Genomic DNA, 9015 nt, shown 5'->3' on the forward strand with positions numbered 1-9015 from the left:
ACGATGGGCGTCATGGTCCGGTCCGGGGCCTCCCATCTTCTTACGATGACGTCCTCTTCTTGTATTCACGCTGCGGCTCCGGCGCAGGCGTACTTTCCATGCCCTGTTGGGTGCAGAGCAGAGTACTGCAGTGCGCAGGCGCTGGGAAAGGTCAGAGAGGCCCTGCGCACTGCGACGCCCATCAGACCGGACTGGGACCGCCCCTGGGTGAGTATAATCTAACCTCTTTTTCTCATTTTCAGGTTACATCGGGGGCTAATCTACAGCATTCCTTAATTATGTAGATAAGCCCCTGAGGCTGGTGGGCTTAGCTCATCTTCGATTTTGGAGGTGGCAGGTTCCCTTTAATAGTGAACTTGAGGATGGAGAATAAGTAGTTTGTGGCTGGCGGTTATGAAGTCAAAATCACAAGATCTCAGTTTACACTTACTAGGAGAAATGATCTCACCCAGAGTTGTTTCTCGGAAATCTTTGAGGCGGCTCTTTTGGATACTACTGATGTGCCAAATCAAATAGTGACCTCACACTGTACCCAGAAGTTACTTCTCATGTGCTCTGGTGATTTGTGGTTAAGTCATTAAATGGAAAGTCAACACCACTGCTCTGATTTGTGATACTGGTTAATGATCCGTGCTCTTGTGAGGACAGTTTTTACTGGAAACATTGCTTGGCAGGTTTTCAATTTCCCTGGAGCAAATTATACCGCACGTGGGCTGTGGATTACTCTCCGGTCTGGTCCTCCAGGACAAACCATGCTCCCTGCTGTGTCCTCATGACGAGGTTTGGGGGACTTTACAGGGTTTTTATTGGGTCATCAGCATATATATATTTTTAGATTACCATCTATATATATTAAAAAAAATCTGCAGTTTCACACAAACTACTAGACCTGAAACTAGAACTCTATTTCCTGTTCTTTACATGGACATTAAATTAAAATCAGGTCTGAATCAGTCTATTGCTTTTTTTTTTTTTTTTTTTATGAAGTGGCTATCCCCTGATCAGGATAAAGGTCTTCGTGAAGAGAGGGGGAGGAGGTGAGCTGTGAGATCATCTCTACTGTATACTGAAGCATTCGCTTTCATTTTTCATTGAAATCATGTCTGTGATGATAGTGAGACTCCTGAAAAGCCTTGTGTACAAAACACAAGATGTTAGTATACTGGAAGGGGGATTGGTCAGTATGAAAAGGAATTTTTATTTATTTATTTATTTATTTTTTTTTAAAATATAGCTGTGATAAGGGGCAATTTGAAAAAAAATAAAAATGTTTAGAACAATAAATTTCATATAAAAACAAACTTAAACAATAGTCCAAATTTCTAAGAACACTGTAAAGATAGTCTTAAGAGGAAAAAATAAAATATTAAATATAAAATGTTTAATCTCCTGGAACCTCAAGGTGGTTTAAACTCGGTAAAATATTTGTCCTCCCGATTCCTTAAAATAACTGTTAAAATTTAGATCCAACTCCAGTAAATCCAGTTACTGATATTTTTTTTCCCAACCTTATTAACCCTACATTCAAGACCTTACCAGAGAACGCTCACTCTTCACTAGTTATCACTCATACTAAACTATTAAAAAAAAAGTATGTTATTGTGACCCATCACTGTAAACTGTGTGTGTATACACACATGGCCGAAAGTGTTGGCACCCTTGAAATTGTTCCAGTAATTCAAGTATTTCTCCCAGAAAGTTATTGCAATTCCACATGTATTTGTTAAACACGTGTTTATTTCCTTCTGTGTGTATTGGAACAACACAGAAAAGGATAAAAGGCAAATTGGGCATAATGTCACACAAAACCCCAAAAATGGGCCTGACAAAATAATTGGCCCCCTCAACTAAATATTTGGTTGCACACCCTTTGGAATAAATAACTGCGATCAATCATTTCGTTATATAACCCTTAACTGTATAACTATAGCTTCAGATCATCCATCTCTCTGGAAAAGGAGGCAAAAATATCTGCATAGTTTTTGCATTTAGAAATGTGGTTATCGCCACCTTTCACCCCTAGAGCTTTTTCCAGGTAATAAAGAAGGAACTTGCACTTGATCCAAATTGATTGTGATCATTGTTTGCCTTGTTATCTAGGGAAATGTTCTCCGTGCTAACAATACATTTGCTGAGCTGACCTTTGTCTTGATTCCTAGGAATGAGGGGATTAGGACCAAGAGAAAATGTACAATCTGTAACCTTGTAGATGCTCTGCCTGGATTTCTCTACTGCAAACAAGGCTTACCCTTACTCTGGTTATCAACATTTCCTTTATAGTGAAATTCCTTAGAAATGCACAGAGTTATCTGTATTTTTAGCTGTTCCTAGAAACTGAAGTGGAAGTTGTTGTTTTTTTTTTTCGTAAGTCCCTTGAGTATCTCTCATCTCTTTTAATCAATGATGTTTGAACAAGTTTTGAACATAATTGCATTTTCTTCTACAAAAAAATTGTGTGTATATTAATACACACACTCACTCACTGACTCACTAACACACACAGCATGTTCACCTTATAGCAACCGGTGAATGTAACCACGTTTGACACAGTCCCAGTGACTGGAAACAAGCAGCTGAAGGGAGAAAACTTCATGTTCTCCTTGTAGCTGCTTCTCCAATAAACCGGCCACATGGGATTAAAGCACTATTCATCTGCAGATTATCTCTATATCTGCAGCTAAATGGCGTTTCTCAAGGTGACAAGTTCCCTTTTAAAGTAGATGTCTTTTACTAGACCATCCCTTTTTCATGGGTCAAGCTTAATAATCCATCGACTTATTATATTTATATATTCGAAAACTAGATTTTTTTCACCCCAGATAGCTTTGAAATTGTTGAAAGTTCATCCTGCCGGTATTCTGCTGTACTGTACATACTCATTTCTGCGCCACAGCGATAATTATTGAGTAACTAACAAATCCTAATTCTTTTTTTGTCATTTGGATTATTTCTGTATGTAAATATTTGTAATACTGCCAGTCTAATTTACTATTTAAGTAATTTTTTTCATTCTGGAAAGAAAAAAAATTTTGTGAATGCTTCCAACTTTTCTATGTTAGCCTTTACCTAATTACTTCCTTTGGTTTGTAAATAGGACACTTTTTTTCATTGATCTTGCATGAATGTCTGGAAATAAGACTGTATATATTCTATGAATAAAATTCAAACCATTTCATTAACGTTGTTGTAGTCTGATTGTCGGTTTCTATCAATCACCGGTGAGTAAATGGCAGTTGTGAAACATATTAAATTACTCATTTCTTTTGTTTTTAGTTTACGTTAGGTAATTAACTGAAAACCACTTACCGTAATTAACTAAAAGAAAATGGCCATTTTTAAAAATTGTGTAAGAAAAATTCCAAGAAATTGTAACTTTAGATTTCATTTTCTATACTGTAATTATAAGCACTATGTAAATTGTCAAAGTGCACTACTTTGTAAGCAATGACCCATGAAACATTCCAGTAAAAAAATGAGGAATAACAGTACACTACAAGCCAAGGAAAAATGTTATCAACAAATTCTTTAGTATATTCTGGGAAATTTAAGATTCACAACACATACACAGGGGGGCATTTACCCATTGATCTTGTGATCCAAATTGTGTGCAAATTACAGCATAATTAAACCAATGTCAGACCTAAAATTGATGTGACATTAAAATGACAACACTTTGCAAATTTACCTTGGGCAAATAAATACCCTACCTACGTTCCATCAATCACAAAGTATATTACAACGTTTTAATTTTGACGAAAAATATGTCTACTATGTCCACATCCCAAAAAAAGTGTAAAAAGCAAAATTCTTTATTTTCCATCAGCCACGAAGCCACACTGCCCCTTATATCGTGAAGGGACAAACGTAGAATATCTTGTTCCATCTGGATTAAAGAGGTGATTCAGCACCTGAAATTTATTTTGTAAATATTTATACTTACACCCTAGCCACTTTTGTAATTTTCTTTATTACACGACTCTTTACACTTCTCCCTATCTGGCTAATCCCTAATTTTTTTTTTCTGCTCTTCCTGTGACGTTTTGTTTGAGAGGAGTCTCAAGCGTGACATCACTGGAGGCCGCACAGCGTCAATTCCCCCATCTTGGAGCAGGACATCAGTTACTACAGTTTCTTGCACCACCGCCCCATCTGAAGTTGTTGTGGATCCTGGGTGATGACCGCTGTTGTAGATGCAAGTGCAACGCAGGCAGTATGCTTCTATGTTTGCTGTTCTAGATGAAAGACAACTTCAGGAGGCAGAGATAGAAGCAGTGAGTGTCACCAGCACTGCCCCACAGCTTCTAGCACAACCCATAAACGAACCTCTTGATTAATTTGTGGGCAGTATTAGAAGCTGTGAGGTGGCACAGCTGTAACTTAATGCCATTTTCACCCTTGATGATATGGGCAGTACCAGAAGCGGTGAGAGACACCAGTGCCGCCATAGTGACAATTCGTTTGAAGGTGGTGCTAGAAGCTCTGGGGCATCGCTAATGTCACTCATTGCTTCTATCTCCACCTAACATCCTTTTTTCAGTTAGAAGCTGCAGTGGAAGAGATAGAAGCACTCGCATCTCCCACAACATCTATCACCCAGGATCCAGAACGTTTTCAGACGGGGCTGCAATGCAAGAGGTTAGTGAGTTACTGCAAGTGCTGCACCCTGTTCCAGGAAGGACAATGGATGCTGCAGGGAAGTGAGTGAAGCCCCAGGGTCCTATAATGTCACATTTGGGGCTCCTCAAACAAAACGTCACAGAAAATAAATTAGTGATTAGCTAGATGTGGAAAAGCGTTGGATATTTTATAATAATTGAAATTGCAAAAGTTTGTAAGTTTGCCCACTGACAAAGACATGAACAGTTTTTAATTTTAAGGGTAGGTTAAATTTAACATTGAGAGATAGAATATCAAAAATAAAATCCAGAAAATTACATTGTATAAATAATAATTTATTTGCATTTTGCTGTGAGAAATAACTATTTGATCCCCTACCAACCATTAAGAGTTCTGGCTCCTACAGACCAGTTAGACGCTCCTAATCAACTCGCTACCTGCATTAAAGTCAGCTGTCTTACATAGTCACCTTTTATAAAAGACTCCTGTGCACAGACTCAATAATTCAGTCAGACTCTAACCTCTACAATATGGGCAAGACCAAAGAGCTTTATAAGGATGTCCAGGACAAGATTATAGACCTGAACAAAGCTGGAATAGGCTACAAAACCATAAGTAAGACGCTGGGTGAGAAGGAGACAATTGTTGGTGCAACAGTAAGAAAAAGGAAGAAATACAAAATGACTGTCAATCGACATCGATCTGGGGCACCATGCAAAATCTCACCTTGTGGGCTATCTTTGATCACGAGGAAGGTGAGAGATCAGCCTAAAACGATACGGGGGAGGGTGGAGTTATTAATGATCTCAAGGGACATGTGCAGGCGTGTCTGAAGTTTGCCAATGAACACCTGGATGATTCTGTGAGTGATTGGGAGAAGGTACTGTGGTCAGATGAGACAAAAATTGAGGTCTTTGACATAAACTCAACTCGCCGTGTTTGGAGGAAGAAGAAATGCCTATGACCCAAAGAACACAGTCCCCACTGTCAAGCACGGAGGTGGAAATATTGTTTGGGGGTGTTTCACTGATAAGGGCACAGGACTAGTTCGCCGCGTCAGTGGGAGAATGGATGGAGCCATGTACCATAAAATCCTGAGTGACAACCTACTTCCCTCTGCCAGGACATTAAAAATGGGTCATGGCTGGGTCTTTCAGCAAGACAATGACCGAAAACATACAGCCAAGGCAACAAAGGAGTGGCTCAAAAAGAAGCAAATTAAGGTCATGGAGTGGCCTAGCCAGTCTCCAGACCATAATCCTATAGGAAACTTATGGAGGGAGTTGAAGGTCCGAGTTGCCAAGTGACAGCCTCAGAATCTTAATGATTTAGAGATGATCTGCAAAGAGGAGTGGACCAAAATTCCTCCTGACGTGCGCAAACCTCATAAACTACAAAAATCGTCTGACTGCTATGCTTGCCAACAAGGGTTTTGCCACCAAGTATTTAGTCTTGCTTGCCAGAGGGATCAAATACTTATTTTTCACTGCAAAATGTATAAATTATAAATTTGCAATGTGATTTTCTCGATTTTATTTTTGATATTCTATCTCTCAATGGTAAAATTAACCTACCCTTAAAATTATAGACTGTTCATGTCTTTGTCAGTAGGCAAACTTACAAAATCGGGATGAAATAATTTCCTTCACTGTATAATGTGTATATTTTGAAAATATATTTTATGTTCCAGACCACTCCTTTAAACTGAATATTAAGATGAGTATTTTATGAATTCAGCTATAAAATAAAAGAACTCATGAGTACAATTGTATTTGGTTTCTACACATCCAGCCTGACTCTCAGAAGTGGCAGAGTGGAAGAACACTAACGAGCCTTCAACCAGGCTAGGTGAATGAACAGTGAGATGAACTTCCATAAAGGATTATTCAACATTCTCCTGTAGACTTACAAAGTAAATAACCTGTTATGTGTCTAGTTTGTATTTCAGATTCTGGCGACAGATCTGATTAAAATGCCATAAATAATACCATAAAAATGCCACCCAACCTGCTCTGTCTGGGACTTTCGGTCCAGTGGGTGGTTTCGTCAGTGACTGACGGCTTTCTTTGTATAAATGTGCAGGCAGAGACAGTTGTCAGTCATTGATGGGACCGGCCACTGGACCAAAAATACCAGAACAGAGGGTGAAATGATGAAAACACATTATGCTGAATCTTTTCTCACAAAAGTACATATCCGCTCCTCCTGTTCTAACATGGTTCCTGCAGATCGGATCGCAATGTCTTGGTGACAGGTTCCCATTAAGCTGAACATCCTCCATGACCTAAGATGAAGTGAGGCAAATTATTCAACTATTCCCTCAAGATAACTGATTTGTTCAGTATTTTCTATTGTTCTATCTTATTGTATACTTTTTTGTTTTTTGTTTACACTGCTATAGTTTGTTTTTGTTTTAAGCAATTTGCTTCTTATATTGAAGCATTTTTACATGTTTGCTCCTTGTACGCCAAGAAAGGAGATAACAGTCCAGAAGTGAAGATTAGAGATGAGCGAATATGTTCAGCTTCCTCCTTATTCGGCAAGCTATAGCGCTTACCGAATAAGTTGCAGAGGATACCTAGATCGCTCCGGCTGATCAGCTGTCCGGCGCCGCAGCTGCATGTGTTGTGTCTGTCAAACAGCCATGAGACATCCAGCTGCAGGGACTCAAACATATTTTTTGAGTGCGCCCTAGATAGTCTGTTAGCATCTGCTCATCACTAGTGGGAAACCTTAGTCAAAGCCCTGTAATCTGTGCGATTCCCCCCACCCCTCAGTAAAACATCACCTGTGAGCGTAACACAACACACAAATGTCAAGAATTAGGAGATTATGCACACTCAAAATGCATCAAAATATATGTTTTTGTATCTGGTTATGTCACATGATCATGTTTTTAAGAAGATGAAATAAAGCTGAATTTTACTTCACTTGGAGTCGTAACACTGGATCTATTGTGTTCCGGCACAGGATACGTTATTAAATTTTCATTTAACACTATGCAAAGAAAAGTAAATAAATGTAATTAAATGCTCACCAGACAAGGCCACTATGGTTCCATAAGAAGTATACACTCACCGGCCACTTTATTAGGTACACCTGTCCAACTTCTTGTTAACACTTAATTTCTAATCAGCCAATCACATGGCGGCAACTCAGTGCATTTAGGCATGTAGACATGGTCAAGACAATCTCCTGCAGTTCAAACCGAGCATCAGTATGGGGAAGAAAGGTGATTTGAGTGCCTTTGAACGTGGCATGGTTGTTGGTGCCAGAAGGGCTGGTCTGAGTATTTCAGAAACTGCTGATCTACTGGGATTTTCACGCACAACCATCTCTAGGGTTTACAGAGAATGGTCCGAAAAATAAAAAAAATCCAGTGAGCGGCAGTTCTGTGGGCGGAAATGCCTTGTTGATGCCAGAGGTCAGAGGAGAATGGGCAGACTGGTTCGAGCTGATAGAAAGGCAACAGTGACTCAAATCGCCACCCGTTACAACCAAGGTAGGCCTAAGAGCATCTCTGAACGCACAGTGCGTCGAACTTTGAGGCAGATGGGCTACAGCAGCAGAAGACCACACCGGGTACCACTCCTTTCAGCTAAGAACAGGAAACTGAGGCTACAATTTGTACAAGCTCATCGAAATTGGACAGTAGAAGATTGGAAAAACGTTGCTTGGTCTGATGAGTCTCGATTTCTGCTGCGACATTCGGATGGTAGGGTCAGAATTTGGCGTAAACAACATGAAAGCATGGATCCATCCTGCCTTGTATGGAGCATCTTTGGGATGTGCAGCCGACAAATCTGCGGCAACTGTGTGATGCCATCATGTCAATATGGACCAAAATCTCTGAGGAATGCTTCCAGCACCTTGTTGAATCTATGCCACGAAGAATTGAGGCAGTTCTGAAGGCAAAAGGGGGTCCAACCCGTTACTAGCATGGTGTACCTAATAAAGTGGCCGGTGAGTGTATATACATATTTATCTTGCCTGGCTTCCCAGCATGAGAGACGCTATCCAGTGAGCTGCTGAACCAGGGACGGACATTTCGTTGGTGCAACCTGTGCAGCTGCACATGGTCCCAGGAGGTAAGGGGGCCCATTTCTACCTCCAAAGCAATATTCTGTTGAGCTGCAATATTGCTATTTGTGCACTAAATATTCTTTCATTTACATAGGAAAATATTGAGTTCTGGGGAAATGTTTTTTTGAGAGTTATCACAGAAACATACATTTTCAGAGATAGGACTAGATGAGAGGAAACTAGAGGATGCACCTTGTACATTGATAAGGTTTAAATGTTTTCATTTGGAAATACACTAAGGAAAGCTGTAATGAAATCTAGGTAGAGTCGGCTAATTTTTTTTTTTTTTTTTTTTAAATGCCCCATGTGCTTATT

At 39.7% G+C, this 9015-nt stretch overlaps 1 long non-coding RNA gene across 1 annotated transcript; it reads left to right on the forward strand.

The window, feature by feature from the left end:
* The first annotated feature begins 242 nt into the window (after nucleotides 1–242).
* Nucleotides 243–3172, forward strand: LOC143805760 (uncharacterized). The gene is made up of 2 exons (XR_013221319.1): nucleotides 243–1733; nucleotides 1769–3172. It is a non-coding gene; the product is annotated as an uncharacterized LOC143805760 (long non-coding RNA).
* Nucleotides 3173–9015: the final 5843 nt, after the last annotated feature.

Source organism: Ranitomeya variabilis, chromosome 2 (assembly GCF_051348905.1).
Source record: "Ranitomeya variabilis isolate aRanVar5 chromosome 2, aRanVar5.hap1, whole genome shotgun sequence".
Classification (NCBI taxonomy): domain Eukaryota; kingdom Metazoa; phylum Chordata; class Amphibia; order Anura; family Dendrobatidae; genus Ranitomeya; species Ranitomeya variabilis.